The sequence below is a fragment of the Anas acuta genome, chromosome 5 (assembly GCF_963932015.1).
Source record: "Anas acuta chromosome 5, bAnaAcu1.1, whole genome shotgun sequence".
Taxonomy (NCBI): Eukaryota; Metazoa; Chordata; class Aves; order Anseriformes; family Anatidae; genus Anas; species Anas acuta.
The window spans coordinates 28,089,089-28,109,109 of record NC_088983.1 but is presented as its reverse complement, the minus strand read 5'-3'; the positions used below and the strand labels follow the sequence as shown (position 1 = coordinate 28,109,109).

General features: G+C 47.8%; 1 long non-coding RNA gene across 2 annotated transcripts in view; it reads right to left on the bottom strand.

The window, feature by feature from the left end:
* LOC137857215 (uncharacterized) overlaps nucleotides 1-20,021 on the bottom strand; it is a 183,194-nt gene that overhangs the window by 134,417 nt on the left and 28,756 nt on the right. The window lies entirely within an intron of this gene.

The following is a 20,021-nucleotide window of genomic DNA, read 5'->3' as shown; positions in this document are numbered from 1 at the left end:
GCCCCAGTGATTCATGACAATTTCTGTCAGTGACTTCACCACATTGCATGGAAAATGCTCCGGAGCTGCATGCGTGTGCTCGCAGTGACTCACTGACTCCTAGGGTTGGCATTTAGCAACCTGCCCCAAGTCTGCCAGCTAGACAAAGGCCCTTCTTGTGTGGCCTTTGGTAGGCACCTACAGGTAGGCACCAAACACCGGAGTACGCGGGAGAAGGCAGGAAAAGGTTGCCCTCCAGTACTTAGTGCATGCAGGTAACAGCTGAGGGTGCTGGCACAAGAACTTACTCAAGGCACAGGTTGGCTCTTCTCATCTCTGCCAACAGCCAGCAATGGCAGTGCAGGTCACAAGGCATGTAGTCTTTTGGGATGCAAGAAGCACCCCAGAGAAAGCAGAAGTGCTCTGCGCAGCTCTTGACGCCCACGAGGAGGACTGTCCCAGGAAGTTCTCAGGAACCACCAAGGCGTTCCCATTCAGGGAGAGGGATGTATTTCTGCATCAAGAGTCAGCAGGAATTGGCAAAATGCTGCAGAACAGCCTGAATTAGAAGAGGAAACGTCTTACAAAATAGCACTGACGTTACTCAGGAAGAGCACGCAAAATATGCTATAAACCCATGCGCATGGGATATGGGAACCTTCAGGGGCAGGCACTAGAGTAGCACCCTCACAGCCAAGCCACCTCCACTCTGTAAGCACCTTAGAAACGGCAGCTCTAACCAAAAGGTTAAATAGATGTTTTCCCCTCCCTTTTGGGGGAAGTGAGGCTGAGAGGGTGCTCAGATTTCCCAACTCCTTCTGCAGTCTTTGGCTAATACTTTGTTTTTAAAAAATCAAAAATAAAAGCAGCAGCTTGGAAGTAGGGTGTACCATGAACCCAGTCATATATCCTGCATGAAGAGTTGTGTGCTCAGATGCCCAGAATGGATGCTAAAGGAGAGGTGTCAAGGAAACACTTTCATCAAGCAATGTTTTTTTAGAGGGAATGAAAACAATCATCACACTTCTGCTGGGTTTGGTGCTTTGGTTCTTTCTGACAGAATATAAAGTAGAGTGGGCAAAACTCAAGCCATTTTGTTTTGCCAAAGAAAACATGAATTTTTGGTTCGAAATTAGATTCTATCCTGATAGAGACCTGTTGGTTAAAGTATTGACCTCAAGTGCTTCATTCAATGCAAGAAAAAAATCCTCCCTCTGTTTTCAATTCAGCAAGGAAGCCAGGATTCATCCCACCTTCCTTGCCATTTCAGTAACGCACCAAACACAACTACCATTTATTTCTGAAGAGGTTGTGCCTGCTTCCCACACATCCTGGAACTAAGGCACCCCCAGCAGTCTGTCGACCACAAGACAAAAACCCTCTAACAAAAGCCTAAGGGGCTACAGGCAGCTCCAGGACCTCTCAGAAACCAGAGTTAATGCTACGAAGACAAGAAAAAGCAAGGTCTCTCGTAGCTACCACGAACTGCTGCTGCTCTGGTTGTATCAATCCACAGATGCTCTCCATCAGCTCAGAGGGAACAAGCTGCTGGAAGATGTGCATCCCCAAACCAAGGGTTTCCGAGGAGCAGGTAAGGACCCCGCTGTTCTCCTGTAGGCCTGAGATGGGCAGCAGCTGAACTTGCAGTTGTTCTCACCTCGTCGTGTCAAGGCTCTAGGGAAATGTGTTTTCCCATCTGACTTTGAACTCTTCCAAGCTGGTCTTGACCCCGTGGGGAGAGAAGTCACAGCTGCTGGGCGCAGCACCTAATTGTTCACATCTTGCCAAGCTAACAATGCACCAAGGGCAACGCGCTGTCGCTTGAGGAAGCCCCGGATAGCACTTTAACACTCTCACACCTTCACAAGGGCAGAGGAGAAGGCGTGACAGAGCCAGACCTCCCCACTGGCCCCCAGGGAACTCCATTCACCACAGCCATGCCCATTTCTTCCCGCATCCCTCTGGGCCTGCTGCAGTAAGTGACACCCATTCCCATGGCAGGCACGTCATGCTGCTGCTCCCCTGACTGGCGCTACTTTCTACCCTACATCAATACCAAAAAAAAAAAATAAAAGATCTCCCTTGGGCATCGTGCAGTGCATTCCAGCTTCTCTCTGGTCACTGTTTGTACAGTGTTTTAAATACATGAAGCATTATATAAATGCTAACTATTATTATAATGTTCCCCTCCTTCCAATCAACTCCCCCCACAGACCCACAGACGCATTCCCCACCTCCCATTTTAGCACGTCCATGGCCCCAGAAATTACCCTGTTTTCATTTACCCTGCCCTTTGCCATCCGATCCCAGCCCTCAGCAGCTTTAAATAGTCTGCATTATTATGAAGGCTTGTTAGAACTTGTCCCTAATCACTCCAGGAATAATCCTTGATGGCTTGTTTCAGGCCGTGTGTGGATGGCTGTGCGACAACAGGGCTCTGGCCAGCCAAGGGCCCTCCTGGAGAGGAAGGCAGAGCCCAGGGCCTGATGCAGTTTGAACAGCCCCCCTGAAATGGAAACCTACTTTTCAGAAAAGAAGGGGCTGACCGTGTTACGTGTTGATAGACGCCAAGCAGCAGAAGCCAACTTGCCCTTTAAAAGCAAGGACACTGGAAATGGTGCCGTCGGTGCCTCCCTGAACTGCGCTTGCTCCTCCTGGTCCTGGGGCTTGCACTGTTTGTCCAGCACACAAATTCCTCTGCTTTATACCTAAATATAAGCTCTTGCTCTGCCAGGGCTACGACCCAACCCTGTGACAGTGATAGAGATAACGAAAAGGAAGACAGATCTGGTGCTTAATAAATCTGTTTCCCTAAGTTGGCACTGGTGATTTCAATCTCATTCACAGGAGAAAATCCAAGGCAGAGAGAAATCTGATTTTTGATTTTTTTTTGTTTAGGTTCCAGCTGCAAGCTTAGAGGAAAACAAATTACACAGTCCTATGACAGCACTGAGACTCTACCCCAAAGCAGGAGTATCTGGCAGAGCAAACAGACAACCAGATAAATGTTTACCTGGGGTCACGTTAGCCCACCAAGATGAAGCCTCTGGTGTTCACAAATTCTTGTGTTTGTATTATGCATAGCCAACATCTCACCGGTTATGTTCTCAGGACACCGCATGCACTAAAGTAGGAAGCAAGAAGCAGCTGAAAAGCACCTGCTGGAATAATACCATAACAAAACGCCTCTGCACCATGGTTCAGCATAGTGCTTGTCCAAACACGTGGCCATCATGTTTTAGGATGATCTCAGAATGCATTGCTGTGCATCTCACCACCTGTAGGACACTAGATGTACCTGAAGGAGCTAAGAAGAACAGAAAGGGTTTGGGGGCTTGTCTTTCATTTCCCAAAAGCTTCACAGGTATCAAAAAGGGGAAAAATAATAAAAAAAAAAAAAAAAAGAAAAAAACAAAAGGCAGAGCTTTTATGGCAATTCTGTTTATTATGGGGGCTACCAAGAAGAAACGAGTGCTTGACAAAAAGCTGCCTAAATGGCTGGGTGGAAAAAGGGCAGCAAACTGGAGGATGCACGGTGTGAAGCCATGTGGACTTCAACAGAGACGGGTGTTAAACCTCAAGGTGCTGGGCTCCAGGGGCCCCACGCAGTGGCAGTATTGAGGGGACTGCAAGCTGCTAAAAAAAAAATAAATAAATAAAGACACTTGAAAAAGCTTCTGGCCGTGCTGGAGCAGGTCCATTTTCTTTACATGGAATTAGCCCACTCACAGGAGTGCTCACCTTCTAATACGGACACAGCAGGAAAAGCTAAGAAATAATATTAAAGAAAACTCTTTAAAGGGAAAATCCTTACATTGCTGCAGTCCACAGAGAGAATTTTGCAAAGAAACATTCATTGTTTTGCACTGCAGACATGCACACAGAGACAGGAGAGGTGAGTATGTTTTACTTAAGAGCACCCAGCCAAATCAGTGACGGAGCCAAGTACTGAAGAGCTTTGATATTTTGGTCATGCAGCAAGATGTGGCTATTCAGTCCTATTTCATGCTTTCCATCCTAGCCCACAAATTCTGGGTCACAGGAGGGTGAACCCTCAACACAGGCTTTTTAGAAACCCAGGAACACACTCTGCTACTCAGCTGGGCTCAAACCAAGTTAAAGCAGGAGATAGAGCTGGCTTCATGATGGGCAGAACCACCTGGAAGCCAGCACTGACTGCCCTCTTCAAGGGGCCAGCAAGCAGGGAGGAATCTAAAGCACAAAGGATGTTCTCCGAGGCACCAAGTCCAGTTACAAGCCCAGGGCAGAGACCAGAGCAGCTTGGAGGTCGGGCTCCCAGCAGTGCTGCAGCGGGCAGGCACTCACAGGAACTACAGCAGTGACGTGCACACAGTAAATTGTCTCCAACACACACAAGGACACCAAGCTTGAAGACGAGACAGAAAAGAGATTTCCCTAAAAATGTCTGCCAAGGTCAGTCCTACCTTGGGTTGGACTGCCAGAACCGCAGTAAGCAGCAGCCATTCCTTGAGAAGCTCTCCTTGAAGAAGAGCCTGAGGACACTGGGAGCACAGTCTTACTCTAATGGATGTTCAAGCAAACGCTCGGGGGGGGGGGGGGCTCACACTATTTCACCATGTGGACCTCACTAAGATGTCCACATCAGAAACTGAGACTCCCTGCAAGCTCTAGAGACGGGCAGACATTTTTTGAACATGATTCAGAGCCCAGAGGGTAGGAACCTAGCTCCTGTTCTACTTATGTGGTCCAAACCACTGCCCTGAGGTGCCTTCCCCTCTTCTTAGTCCACCCAGTGCTTAGGCAGGCCGCTGTGCTAAATGGCGAATGTTACACAACGACAGAAATCCCTGACATCTCCTCTACGTAGCAAGCATGGTATGAGCCCAGGGAAGCCACCTGAGACGGGGAACCTGAGGCTGCCTCGCATGCTGGAATGGCAGAGCTGGGGCAAGCTCTACATTTTATTTATTAGGACATTGGTGAAGTCTGGCATGTGAAAAATAGAAGAATGATAACCATCACTAGGCATGCACACAAAACAGTGCTGCTCTCGGTGGGAGAGACAGTAAGAGCCAACTAGGACAGAATAAAATCAGATCTTCTATAGAGGTGCTACAGAGAGCATCAGTAACTGGAAATGAGGAACAAAACAATTCACTGATCACTGAAAGACTAAAAGTTGACTAAAGCCATACAAACAGTTGAGGTAGTCGTGGTCAAAACTGAACTTACAAAAAAAAAAAAGCAGTTTGGATGCAATGAGCATCGCTTGCCACCACCATGCAGCTCATTAGTTATTTAGCCATAGTTAACTATTGTGCTCCTGACAGGTTATCAGCCAGGAAAGCCTCATTCTCTGCAAGCATAAAAAACCCACACAGGAACAGCAGAGGTAAAACTGCCGAGCGGGATTTTGTACGTGGGACATTGTAACATCTTATCAGGCCCCAGACACATGAGATCAGAAATGCCAGCTGGAACCCACAGGGCTTATCTGGGCACTCAGAAGTGTAGGAAGAACGAGAGCCAGAGGAGTTTTATTCTATATGAATCCATGAATGCTGCCACTGTAGATAAGGAGCGAAGTCCCAGGTTCCTCTAAGTCAATGACAAATCTCAGTTTGACTTCATTTGGGCTGGGATTTCCTGCTCAGCATCCAAGTGTAAAAACCGTGCTAAACACAGGAAACAGACAGCAGAAAGTCTCAACCCCCCCACGGCTCCCAACTGCGCTGCTTTCAAGGCCAGCACGAGCCTACCTGCTAGCTGAGAAAGATGGCTGCTTGTGCTCGGCACAGGCTGCTCTTCTGAGGTTTAGGGTCAGGCTTTTGGGGGGCTGAAGGCCAGTTTTGGTAAGCCAGGATGTTCCCCTGTGCATGAAGTGATGAAGCTAGACACTAAGTCACAGCTCATCTGCTGTTGGAGGGGCTCTCCAACCCTGGGGGCAGGAATCCTCAGAGTGTAAATGAAAGCACTGTCCAACACCAGAGATACACCAAGAGGAAAGAGCTATTAAATCACGAACAAAAAGAAGAGAAGACAAAGCCTGCCATCTTCCACAAGGCACCGGCTTGCAGCAAACAGGATCAGACCATAGCCCTGCACCCTGCAGGTGGAGGCTCTGCCACCAGGGACAGGGACAGCCAGGGCCAACTTTCTGCCCCACAGCAAAAGGAGTTCCCACAGGAATGAGGACAACCTCCTTGTCCTTTGAGGGTGTCCAAAACATCACAAGCTATGCTCGACAGTGGTAAGATGCCAACCCCAGAGACAGGAGGAGAAATTTTATAGGTATCATGCTGTCAGTACTGAAGTTAAAAATCCACCTCTTTTCAGTGCTAACATCCTACCCTGCTGGGGCGGGGGGGTAGCTACTGCCAGCCAGATGAGACAATAAATAAAATTTAACCTACAGCAGGCTTTGGGGCTGCTTTTAAGAACAGCCCACACCTCAAGGGAAGGAGGCACAAGCACTTCTGATGCTCCCATTGTAGCTGTGACATTACAGGAGGGAGGGAAGGACCCCACACGGGTGCTGCAGGTGTTGACCCACAAGTTGCCAACAGGATCACCAGCAACTCAGAGAACCTCTGCCACCTCTTTCCAGCCACCCTGATGACCTTCAGCCCACTCCAGCCACCTCAACCCCATACTTGCCAGGAAGGGGGGTCACCGCCTTGGAGCCACCAGGAGGGCTGCTCGCCATCCCCTGTGGAGACCCAGTGCCACCTAAAGAGGGGAACAAGGGTTCATTTTTGCCCTTCCCTGGTGCCCCCCAGCTCAGGCCGGGTGTGTGGGCTTTTCCCGGTGCCAATTAAGTGCAGGCCAGGGCAGAGGGGTGGTGCACCAAGCCCCCGTCTCACTGCCTCCGTACTGTCACCTTCCATTAGGCAGCTGGCGGCAGGGACAAGGGGAGGGAAAAGCCAGCAGCGTGTTTGGTTTTGCTGTTTTTGTGGGCACTTTACAACTTCAAAGGCTTCCCCCTGGTTCACAGGGGGCAAGGGGCAGAGGTCAGTAGGCACTGTTTGACCTCCCTTTCACCTCCTCCCCGAAAGGGAGAGACGCACACACACAGAGGAAGGAGAAGAAAAGGAAGACGAGATCCTGGCAAACACTTTCATCCTCTAATCTTTCTTCGCCTTGGAGCTTCAGAGGCTTTGTCCAGCAGACAAAGTGCCCTTCAGAGGCTGACACTTCCACGGCGGGCTCTTCCTCCTCTCCGAGGAAATAAAACAAAACCAGCAGCACCACCAAATAAAAGAAAGGGAAAAGCATTTACCTATTTTTTTTTTTTTTGATACATTATTTCCAGGTAGATATCCATCCGTCTATATATAAGCCCTGTTACTTCACACAAGGGAGGGAAGCAAACAGGCACAATTGTTCGAGCCCCAGCCCAGGGTGTTAAAAAATGCATTTTCTTGTCTTTTAAGACGAGCATTGCTGCATTTCTTTATTTATTTTTAACGGTGAGGTCGCTAGCCCGGGGGCACCGAGGAAGAAGTTTGAGTTTCAGAAAGCTCTCAACAGCTGGTGATTATATCCCTCACAGTGCCTACAAAGACATTGGGAAAGCAGCAGAGAAAGTAAACAGTATCACTTCTGGGGATGGAGGGGGAGACGAGCAGGGGGGCAGAGGAGGAGGAGGAGGAGAGGCAGATGAAATTTAAACTGGCGCCCAGCCCAGCCACCAACTTAAAACAATACAGCGAGAGGAAGCCAAAAAGGAAAGAAAAACAGAGGGGTGTGTGCGGAGACACGCTGTGTGCGCGCGCGCGTGTCAGGCAGTGGCAGAGAGCGCGCGAAGGAAGGGCTGGGGTCGCAGGCAGAGGTTTCGGGAGCCATCTCTGGGGGTCCACCAGGGAGCAGAACAGCCTGCAGCAGGCACAGTCGTTGTCCCCAGTGTAAATGCAGCTACAGGCATTTCTCATCAAGCTGGCAAAGCACAGCTGTTTACCTCTCTCAGGAATGGTGAGAGGAAAAAAAACCCACAGGGTCCAGAAACAGTCCCAGCCTTGTCACCTCCTGGCATCCTCGAAACCAAGAGGAACAAGCAAGGAGCAGGGAGGTCCGGACAGATCTAGTGGCCGATGCTCTCTGGGTTGGCACAACTCTGATTTGGGCTACGCCTGGCTTTCGGCTGGCTCTGGGAATCACGCTCCTACTCAGCTCGAGGCAGTTTCATGCTAAGCTGGTGCCTTTCTCGAGCATTTTGCTTTGACAGTATGGGAGAAAATGCAGAGTCACGGCTGGGTGGTGCTCCACAGCTCCAAGTGCTTGGTGTTTACAGCACAGGGCACGAGCTAGATGTGGTTTGGGCCCAGGCTGCACAAGCGTGTGGAAGTCCTCCTCGCACAGATGGGCCCTGGATGCCGGCTAAGGCCCTGTCCTCACCTTCCAGAATAGGTCTGGCTATGTTCGATCTTCTCTGGTCACGTTGACCGTGATCTCACTGGAATGAGGTTAGTCATCTTTGACTGGGGAAGGGAGAGGCAAGCTTTTTGGAACAGGCCTCCTCCTGGGAAAGGCTAACAAGCCCTCCTTTATAGATGTCTATATGTGTACCTTGGCAGACGTGCGTTTGGAAGCCTCTGGAGAGGGGCAGTGTACCTTAAAAGGAGCAGGCCAGCCTGTTCTTTGGGTTGCCCATCCAGCTTTCTGCTACCTTGCCCACCGCGTCAGGCATCCTGCAGGTTGACATGTCCTCCAAAGTGCTCCAGCGATACCCTCCTCTCCCAGAAACAACCCAAATTGTAAAGCAGCAGCTGCAGGCCCTTCACAGGGGTGAACAGCCCCACAGCTGGCTCTGGCTGAGCTTCAGTACGCTTGGTGGTGCTTGGTGGGACAGGTCAGTTAAGTGCCATAAACCTGGGTTGCTTACTGCTTCGTGTGCTGCTCCTCTGAAGTTAGACAATGTGTATCTTGCCCGCAAAGCTTTTCTCATTCCCCTTTGCCCTGAGTCCTCATGAAGATTTGGTATGGATACCACTGCTCTGGCAGCTTCTTCAGGGTAGAAGTACCTCGACACAAGGTACAATAAAACGGACACTAAATCTGCAAGTTTAAGGAGCTATAAACAACCTAAGTACAGGCTGATGATGAATTAGATCGTTAGCATCCTAGTTGGAATGGTCACCAGCTTAACATTACCTCTAGAAATAATCGGATGATACTGAGATACCAGTTTGCTGCCACACACCCCTCCGCTGGTCACACATGGGTTACTCACAGGTAGCTTTGTGCTTAAACGATTCAAGCTACAGCAGGGGAAAAATCTGGTTAGATACTAGGAAAAAAAAAGATCACATTTATGGTTAGCCAACCACCAGAACTGGCAGTTCAGGGAGGCTGATGTCTCCATCCCCAGAGGGAGTCAAAATTGGACTGGAGGACCGGACAAGGCCCTGAACAACCTGAACTTGTTTGGCCCTGCTCTGAAGGGGCTTGGACCAGACAGCCTGAGGATGTCCTTCCCACCTGACGTTAGCCTGACCCCAAGGCCACGTCAGAACCTGCCGAGGACCTCACATCCAAGTACAAACATCAGCACAGAGGCCCCCCTGTTGTGGGGTTTCCAATACAAATATTGCCGTGGTTACCTTTAGATTAAAACAAACCCAGTGCTACTTGTCTGCTGCCCAAAGGTAACCACGCAGCCAAGCTGAAATGAGGGATCTGGGTGCACTAAGCCTCCAGGTGTTGAACCTGTGAACCCACAGCCCCATCTTTATCCCCACCCCAACCCTGCAGAGGAGAGCCCCGATGACTGAGCCCCACAGACAGGCACTGGCACACTTCAGGTGGCCCTGCCACCCCAAACAGGTGCAGGTGTGCAGATGAAGGACAAGATGACCAGTCTCCTCTCCACCCAAGCCTTGACCAAAGGAAAACTCATTTTCTCAATGACAACTCCTTTCCTACAGCAAGAGCAAATTGCTTCAGTCCCAACCAAGTGGGCCCATGCTCACCTTCTTTGCTGGAAGGTCTCTTTGGGAGGGAGGGGGACAGGGGGAAGGTTTATAGAAAAAAAGTGGTGTCTTCACCTACCTGGGCACGTGGCTAATATATATATAAAGATCACCATCTAGTGGCTTATAGGCACGATACCATCTGTTATATGTCCGCAACTCTGATGACCAATAAAGTTGTTGTTACAACATATTGCTAATGACTCCTGCATTCATCTCTTCAGCAAGCTAGGTATGTGTGTAGACACAGACATGGACAAGTTTCTGGCCCACAGAAAGCTGACATTCATCTGTCCCCCCGAGAACAAACCCTGACCCCTTCCCCCATCACTCTTTTCCTCAACTTCCTCCTAAATAGGACCTGAGCACACAGCAAGGGGGATGCATCTTACTTGAAGGCACAGAAGTTAGGTATCTAGTGTAAACTAGTCAAACTCCTACAATATTTAATACAAGGAGTCAGATACAACCAGAGGTTGACACACCCCATCCTTTTGTGTGGGACAAAGCACACAGACAACCTATCATGGCCACTGACTACAGATGGGCTTCAGACAATTAGTTTAGGCTAGATGCCAAACACCTGAGGGGGAAAGACAGATAGGATGAATCCTGTTTATGAAATTCCACAGCCTGGAAAAAGTTACCTAGCAAGCACAGAAGGCTTGGCTGGTGAGCTGCCCATGGGATGGGATAGCTTATGCCAGCCCTTTTCCATTTGCCTCTCCATGAAATCCTTCAGATCGAAATATTCCCTCGCAGGAAGATCTGCGACTTCTGACAAAACTTGTTTCACTGAAAGAGCAATGATGAGCTCTGCTCCTTGTTCTTTGAGAAAAGATGGGGACAACCATCATTATAGGTGCCTCTCTAAAGCCCTACTGGGCTCAGGGAGGGTTTTACATTAACATGACTGATGGTCCTAGTACATGAGCTAGCGCAAATGTTTCTTCACATCTTCAGTTGGCCACACAGACATTTACTTCAGGAATACATCTGAAGGATTAAGTACTACACATGCACAGATCATTTGTTCTAGTAGCACTGACTGCCACCAGACAAGGGCAGATTTGAAGCTGACAGAGGTCACAGCTTGGTTTTAGACTGCATCCTTCAGGGCCTCCCCAAAAGTGGCCCACTATGTTCTTGCTATGCCAATACGGTTGCTTAGTACTAGTGTCAAGAGATATAAATGAAGTGCCATTTTGGCACACCTTCTTACTGTGCTCCCAAATTTCCAGGTTACACAAAAACCATGCTGCTTTGCTCCGGTGAGAATAGAAATTCTCTAAACAGACAATCTGGAGCACGAGCTATAGACTTATACACACTTCTTTATACAGTTTGTTATACTTCACATCTCTAATGGCTTCCTTTAAAGCTCTAAGCCTACTTGAAGCCTCAGTGTGAGCAGCTGGCATTGATCCACTGGCTTTGTATGGCCCAAGATGAAAATCCAGCCACACATTACACAAATCTGTGGTTAGCTGGAGATAAAGGAGCCGGAGTTTCAAAATCCATATTCCTTTGTCAACATGCAAGATAAGGAGACCTGCGATCTGTAAAATACAAGAGAAACCACTTACAGAAGCCACCACATTTGTAAGGCATTCCTGATATCTATCTCTAGCTGACAGAAGTACGCATCGATGCTAGTCAGCTAGTCTCCTTTATATCCTCTGGAGAAATTACAGTCCTGTGGAAGGAAGTTATCTTGGACACTTTGTGTAAGCTGGGGCAAATGAACCTCTGGGGATACCCATCCCCTTCTCCTTAGGGGGCAGAGAGCTTATATAAACAGCTTCAAAGGCTGAGGTTAGAGAGGAACTCCACACTTTGTGTTTTGGAAGGGATCCGGTATCTCTTCATGGTCTTGGGATCTGAACAGCAATCAGCATGAACAAGAGGGTTATGCCACAGTTCATCAGCATTTCTAGTGGCTACAGTGGCCTCCAGGGGGCTTCGCATCCGGCCCAAGCGATGGACAATTTTCCATAGTCTCAGCAATAGCTTTTGTGGGACCTAGAGGCAGGTCCCCTGCAGACCAGAAGTAAGACTCAACTCAGTAGGCCAAGAAACCACTGCATGCCTTTAGCTAAATTTGGCTGCTGAAGGGCAGCTCTAGTGGGGTGAGGCAAAGAAGTGTTATTTTCCCTCAGGAAAGCTAGCTTTATTTTCTAAAGGTTAATGAGAAATAGAAGAAAATTAGGCTAGCCAAAAGAATGAAAATAAATGTTTTTTTTTCCTTCTTCTTTCCCCCTCGTTTTTCAGAAAAATGCATGGCTTTGGTTTTTCTGCAGGCAGTTGCTTCATATCAATGTACCATGTGGTGACTCAGACATTTTGTTATTATAATCCAAGCCAAAGGGGAGATATATTTTATGAGATCCATGTCTCCCCCTTGTCTGTCCATACTGTATGTTTTCCTGAGTGAGGAGAAACAGTCAAAACTCTGAAGACAGCTCACACTGTCTCTTGGCAGGTTGTAGACTGCCTTTTCCTTCATCTAGCAAAGCTTAAAAGGGACTCAGGTTTGCAGTGAGCTGACATGTAGCATCAGTGGCAGAGTTTCTCAGTCCCATAAAGCAAGGGAACCAGAGAGGAGCTCTAACATCTTCCCTGCCTAGTGCAGAGCTGCAGAGGACTACGAGGACAGGGGCTTAGGCAGAAGCTAAGCTAATGCACACATCCTCACAGCTGGGGTTCAGCTACCTTGGCTCCACCAACAAGCAGTGAAGTGTTTGGATGCAGTAACTCCAGCGCACTCCAAATGCATGTCCAGAAGAGCCTTGAGCACTTGTAAGTCAGAGTGCTCCTCTTGTATTTCCCTCCCTTCTACACAAACCCTAACTGTGTTCCAGTCACACAATCAGGTAAGAACACCAAACAGCAGTTATGTCTTCTGAAAACACTCCACAAGGAAATCCTTAGCAATGCCGGTGCAAAGGCCAAACGGTTCCCCAGACCCAGCCCTCCAGCATAAACCAAGGGTATTTGCAAGAGACTACTGTGCAAAACTGATCTAAGGCAGGGGAAAATCCTGGTTCCAGCTAACAAGTTTGTTTCCTAGACACAGGTCTGCCTTTTGAACTCCGAAACCTTTGACCAACATGAAGCCCAAGGGCACAAGGAATAAAAACAGAGGACTTGAGGCGCATCTGGTGGAGGCAGTGGTTTCAGAGAGAAACTAAAGAGAAAAAGGGTTGACTGTGCTTGAATGCTGCACAAACCAAAAGTGGTTAACAACCTCCCATCCCTCGCACACAGGTGGAATATCAGAGCTTTTAAAGATCCAAACAGATTAGAAGAGATATCAGATGGCTCCAAGTAACAGACATATTCCTTTGAATCTTGTTATGAGAAGTATTTCCTAAGAGAATGCCATAGGAACCATCTGATCTACTAGCTGCTTGTGGCACTTACCACATGCTTTATGTTCCTTCCCAGAGACAATGTTTCCCTGGCACCGAGAACATCAGCCTGTTCTGCTCAGCCTATTTTGAGAGCCCAGATGTATGCTGCTATAAAGAAAGTTCAGTAAAATTCCAATTCCCAGCCTGAAATGCCCAAGTTCTGTAAGTGGGAGGAGGGAAGAGGAGAATAATTCCCATTGCATTTTGAGAGGGTTGGGCATTCAAGCATATACCCATATGGGCCAAAGATGTAGGATAAAGAACAAAGGAAAAGTTTTGAATTATTCCAGAAGTCCTTCCACTACCTCACTTCCAGACAGATATGGAGTGACAACACCCTGAAACAAAGAAACACAAACGGAGAGAACATTATCAGATTATTCAGAACAATTGCCATTTTTAGTGGCCTAGAATTAGTGACTTAGAACAACCTAGAATTCAGATCTCGGTGAGTTCTCAAGGCTGCTTAACTCTTTCAGTGGTGTCCCACGTAGTACCCCAACAGAGGAGCTGGATTAAGCAGGAACTTTAAATGAAAGTATCTCTTTCATCACAACTGAAGACAGATTTACAGGAGGCAGTAGGTGACTTTTACTCCATGTAGCACATTCTCCAAGCAGCATCACTATAACCTGAGAGTGAAGAAAAGCCAGGGATTCCAGACCTGCCAAGCTATTTGGGATTGAATCCGATCCCACATCATGACAATGAGTGATAGTATAAAGCTCAAAGACAGAGAAAGAAATATTGTATGTTTTAAGTAACTGGCAGGAGCAGATTCCACATTTCAGTGTTTTGGCAGAAGAACACAGTCTGTTCTGGGACTTTATACTCAAGCCCTCATTGTTGAAAGCAGAGTATTGCTCACATAGCCTCAGCACGAGGAGGACAGTTAGCAAGTCTATCAACAGTATCTTTTGCTGTCCTTTGTATAAGTATACATACCCACTTTTTTTTTTTTTTAACTGCTAACTTTCAGGTAAAATTGAGCTTGGGAAAAAGAAACACTGAGGCAATTATTTATTTATTAGTGTAAAAGGGCCAAGCAGTAATGTGACATGCGACAAAGACCACAAAAACTGCAAGCTTGATGTTATTCAAAGCCAAAGCTGAACAGCAAGAAGAGAGCTGCATCAAAAGCAGCCTGTAGTGACCTGGAAGGAAAATGCCCAAAATAATCTGTTTTGGCAAACACCGTTGTGTGTTTAAGAGGGGGGACAAGAAGCGTGCTCCTGTGGCTTGCTACTGGCCTGGTGAGGAGCAGCAGGTATTGGAATTCCCACCAGCATGCTGGGATTTCATCACTGTGATAGACTGTCCAAAAAAAAAAAAGATAGGGCATATGATCATATCTCTTTGGAGACCAACACCATAAAAGCTAAGTTCCCTTGAAACCTCAAGCCATTGGACATGTTCAGGTCCTACTTGTAGGCAATGAAGTCCCAGCTGTTAGCTGGACAAGCCTGTAGAACACCCCATGTCTTCTGCTGCATCTGTTCCATTCTTTGGTACTGAGGAACTCGGTGCATATTTCAAGGCAGTAGGTCTTGCCCTAGCTCAGTGCATGTGCTTGAGAACACCCTTCTCAATCGAGGCTATGCCAGAAATCCACAACAGCTTTATGTACAGTGGGGGAATTACACAGCAGCCCCGTCTCAGCCCATCAGCAATAACTGATAAGAGTTGGGTACTTGGCACATGCTTTCTGTCCACCTTCAAAGTGGTTTCCAGCAGAAGAGAAGGCTGACCATAAACCAAGCACTCACACCAAGATCAATCCTGATGCATTGACGTGAGGATATAATAATACTACAAGACAATCACAAGTGATGCAATGCTATGAGCTGAGCTCAGGAAAACCCCAAAAAGATGGATGCTCCCACGAAATGTCTTCCCCTTGCCATAACTCTTTAGGACATGTTAATGAGCGGTTTGACTGTCACTCAAGTATGCAGAAGACACATTCACAATAGACACAGATGCACAAAGACAGCAGAACAAGCACTTGATCCAAGCCATGGCAGCCACCAGCAGCAGCTGCCAGGAGCATACCAGTCCACTGTGACAGACATCTTCGTCACGCTCCATGCTAACAGTCCATGAGGAATGAAGGCCTCCATGGAGAGCAGCCAGAGTCACTCTATCTAGGACTGACTCTGGGTCATGCATTTTATTAAAGCCGTTCCTCGAGGAACCAGAAAATGGAGCAGAGAAGAATAGAAACCTCTTAAGAAAAATTAGTCTAAGAAGTTAAAATGCAAACACAGCACAAACGCATAGCAGACCGCTCCTTGGTCAGAGCATGCTGCACTCGCATGAGTGAGATCTTTCTTCACCCCAAATGAGTTGATATGTGAATAAATGATGACAACAACACGGACCACAAGACCAAAAAGTGACTCGCTAATGGCTCCCTCTAGCATTCTGCCTGCCGGCATTATGCATCGTGCTGCAGCAAAGACCTTCCTCAACGAAACCCAGAAGATACCACAAGTGCCAGACACCTTCCCCCCAACTCCCCTAGTGGGGACTGCTTTCCTAGACCCCCCTCCCCGAGGGAAAGTCCCACTGCAGTGAGCCAAGGGGGAACAAAGCGCTCTCTGTAAGAAGTGCCTTCATCTTCATATGACCTGATGAGACCAACTTCAAAGAGCTGCCGCATGTTGAGGGCACACACAGCCATCTCAGATGTGGGGTACCAAGTCACACAGCAAACCAAGACAAACAGGGGCTTGAGGAGAGCTACAGTACAGCTGCAGGCCCCAAGTATTTACAAAACAGCTGCTAGGCAGAGATGCTTCTGAGCTTGCCCCGCTGCCTGAGGCTAGGGAATGACTGCAGCATGCAACATTTAGCCAAGCCCCCCAGCAGATTTTAGTTATGCATCTCTGCTTTCATCTCCCCCATCATACACAGCAGTGTGAACACTGCCTCCATCCTCACCATACAACTTGCACAGCTGCAAACACCTCATCTTGGGGCCATGAGACTGGAAGCTTGCTCCTGGGTCATTAAATTCCATCTCATTGTATGAGCCTAACACCATGATTCCCCACCAGACCAAAACCAAAGCAAAACAAAACATACACACAAATAACTGATTTTTGCCAGTAACTAAGAGCTCCAGAAGCTGATTGCTTGATGGTTTAGGAAATCCATGCATATCCTTCAGTCTTGGGCCCTAAGACTCTTCACACCTACCCAGCACAGGTACATCTGAGCTACAGGTATATATTTATTTATCCCACTGCTTCATTTAAAAATTTACCAACTAGGATCACCAACCCTTCTACAACTTGCTGGTTTCTTATTCTGAAGAAGTAATACTAAAAGTGCCTGAAGTAGGAAGCACCATCTGAAACAACAATCCATCAGCCACTGTTACTAATGTTTTCTTGACTTTTTTTGATCTATACATGAGAAATCAAAGCCAGTACAACACATTTAATGAGTCCAGGGCCTATGGGAGAGCCTCACCGCTAGAAACTCATAACCAATATTATTTTGGATAGCACGCATTCCATTTTGACCCATACTATCCTTACCAATTTCTTTAGAGAAATACAGTAAGATTTCTACATGTATGGACAAGGTTATGTTCCAGCCCCTTCCTGAGTAGCTGATTACATTCAACAATATTTGTTTTGCTGCTCTTTCAGTTCCCCCAAGATGCTCACTTCCACACCCAGCATGATTAACTGAAGCTCCTACATCTTGTTAACCAGGCTCACGATATTTTACGTAGGTATTTTTCAAATACACCAACCCAACTTCATCAGACTAGGTGCTACCTTACAGCTAACATATCATAACTCAAACACACTTTCACAGCATCAACATTTTCATCCATCTACCCACTGATGTTTATTCATCATTACATGATTATTTACCTGGCTTTCCATATCTTCTCAGTGTAGACATTCTTCTGTATACACTGTCCAAGTTTCTGTCTGTCATTGCTCCTTCTTAAGGTCCACTTCTCAGCTCTCACCACGAGCTACACCCCTCTTCCTGCACGGACTAATCACTCTTTTCTTTTATGAAATCTCTTTTGTTTATTTCTTTACTGCACCAAAACTAACCTTTACTTTTAGATCCCATCCACTAGGAGCTCCCTTCCTCCATCCTGCCCTCACAGGCACACAAACTCAAAGCCTTTACCCCAGCTGGACATCTGCCCTTTGTAGTCTCCTGCTTGTTAGAAGAACTCCACCACACCTGTGACCTCCCTCTGCTCAAGTACACCTGCTGAAGTGGCCTCAGCTGCAGCTCCAGGCTTCAAATCTTCTCTTCCAGACACACGACTTGTTCCAGGCCTACATGGCATGTGATATGGATACCTCTTCTACAACCTCTCTGGGTTTTGAGCAAACAGACAAAGCTCTGATGCATGCCAGGTCTCTACATGGGTTTCAGAGCTGGTTCTCTGAATGAACAAGGGCAAGTGACAGCAGCTTTACCTCTGCTAGCAGCTGTTCTATGTGGACCAGAGAATACAGCACCTTTATCCAGCACAGTCACCAGCTCAGGTCCCCTCCACCATCCCGAAGTTCAGAGCTAGCTGGACCTTCTTTATAGGGATGAAGGGAAATGACTTCTCCAAGATCCATGGTCTTCTTGACTCACATTCAGAATTCAATACCATGATCACAGTCAGTACTTCTTCCTAGTACCTCCAGCTGGAAAAGGAGAAAGCAGATATCCTGGCTCCAGACTCCTGGAATGGCCCACCATGGTCAGCAAGCCTTTTCCAAGCTGAGACTTGATGAAGGGTGTCAGAGGGACAGGATCTTGGACAGCCCCAGTGAGGCACAACCACTACTGCTGCACAAAGACCCAGGAAGAAATCAGAGGGGAAGGATGGCATGGTGAAAACAAGCCCCACGGTACATGTGTCAATCCACTCTATACAAATATCTCAGTTCAGTTAATCCCAGCATCTTGCACTGCTCAATGCAGAGAAAGGATGATGAAGTAGACAAGCAGGGAAAAATAAAAAGTGGCAATACAAGTGAAGAACTGAATGAACGGAAAAGATACAAGAGAGAACCAGAAATGCTGACAATATCAGAGAAAGAGACCAGCCAAGATGCATTACAAAAAATACATTTTAAAAAGGATGGCAGTTCAGAAACAATGTAGGAGTTAACAAAAGCAAGGCAGTTTTAAGAGGAAGTTCACTGCCATGCTGCCGTCAAAGGGATGCACCCAAAGGTTAGACTCTCCACTGATACTGCTTCACTGACTCCACAAAACTGCATAAATTCGCACTCCTGCTGAGATTACACCTGGCCCTATACCTACCTACCTCTTCTTATGATCTAAGATTTACTAGCTAAGCTCTGCCAAAAGCAGTAGGGCTGTGCAGCTATACATTTACACAAGGATCCAGCTCAAGTCTTTCCCTGTTTATCTGGAAAGTCCAGAAAATGTGCCACTGCTTATGGGGAAGGGAAGATGTGAGGAAATTTCCTCTCTTCTGGTATGGTTATGCCTGTTCTCTTCTCTACATTAGGGTAATTGCATTTCAAGCAAAGGCTTTCTAGCCAGCAAAAGGAGGCCCTGCAAAATGAGTTAGAGAAAACCACAAGTTTGGCACCAGAGCCAGCATCCTTCTCTGAATCCTCACGCCGAGTCTGGCTGTCTGAAAAGCTCGGCTTGAAAAGTAGCGTAAGATTTCTTCACATGCCTATGACAACAGCTGTAAATATTTCCCTTTGGTCTATCACATGCACACAAATCCAAGCTCGGGTGAACCCCCATCAACGTGGAAATAGAAGCCATGGTAAGAGCTGCAACAAGCACCTGGACACCGAGGTGGGCAGGTCCACAGCACCTCCCTGCGAAGACATGCACCCATGGACACACACAGCTTTCACCCTGCATCCAGCTGGCAGTCGACGAGCTGTGCTCACACGCAGTGTTTGTGGACGCCAGGCTGGATGTCAGCCGGGTGAGCTGTGTTGCAGCATGACATGCAGCGCCCAGGTGGGGCGCGCATCCTTCCGAGCGGTGCAGGGGTGCGTGACCGAGCTGCTGCTGCTGTCACGGGAAGGGACTGCAGCTCCTAGCTCTGACAATGAAGGCTTGTCCTTTCAGCTCCAGGTTCAGCTCCCACAGATGATCCACCCAGAGTGGTTGTCAGAGCAACCTTGGCCTTCGAGGCAGGGACTTACTGGAAATGACTTGGTAATTATTTGAGCTCACCCTGGGGAGCGGCCCGAAGTTGCACACACACAGCCCTCCTCAGTGCGGAGTCGGACGATCTGAAATTCCACCTGGCCACCTATCTGTGCAAGCTTTTTCACAGATCAGAGCCAGAACCAAGCCCTGTGTGATCCCAACATAAAGAAACCTTGACTTGGCACCTTCCACCTCCTTCCCCCTGCCTCCCCGCAGTTACTTCGCAGGGAGTGCTGTGCTGGTGGATGCTGCCAGCCCAGCAGCACTGAGATCTTGTGCTGATCCTTGCCATGGGGAGCTGCTGCACGTCATCCTCTTCTACCAGCATCACTCCGACCTGCTTGAGTGGGGAGAAACCTCAGCAACCTCAAGGACTAGCCTCTGTGGTAGCCATTCGGCTACCCTAAAACCAATGGAAGGAGCTGCAGGAGGCAAATTCAGCTGGTTTAGGGCACCATTGGGCAGTCTCTCAAGGGAAAACAAAGAAGCAACAACA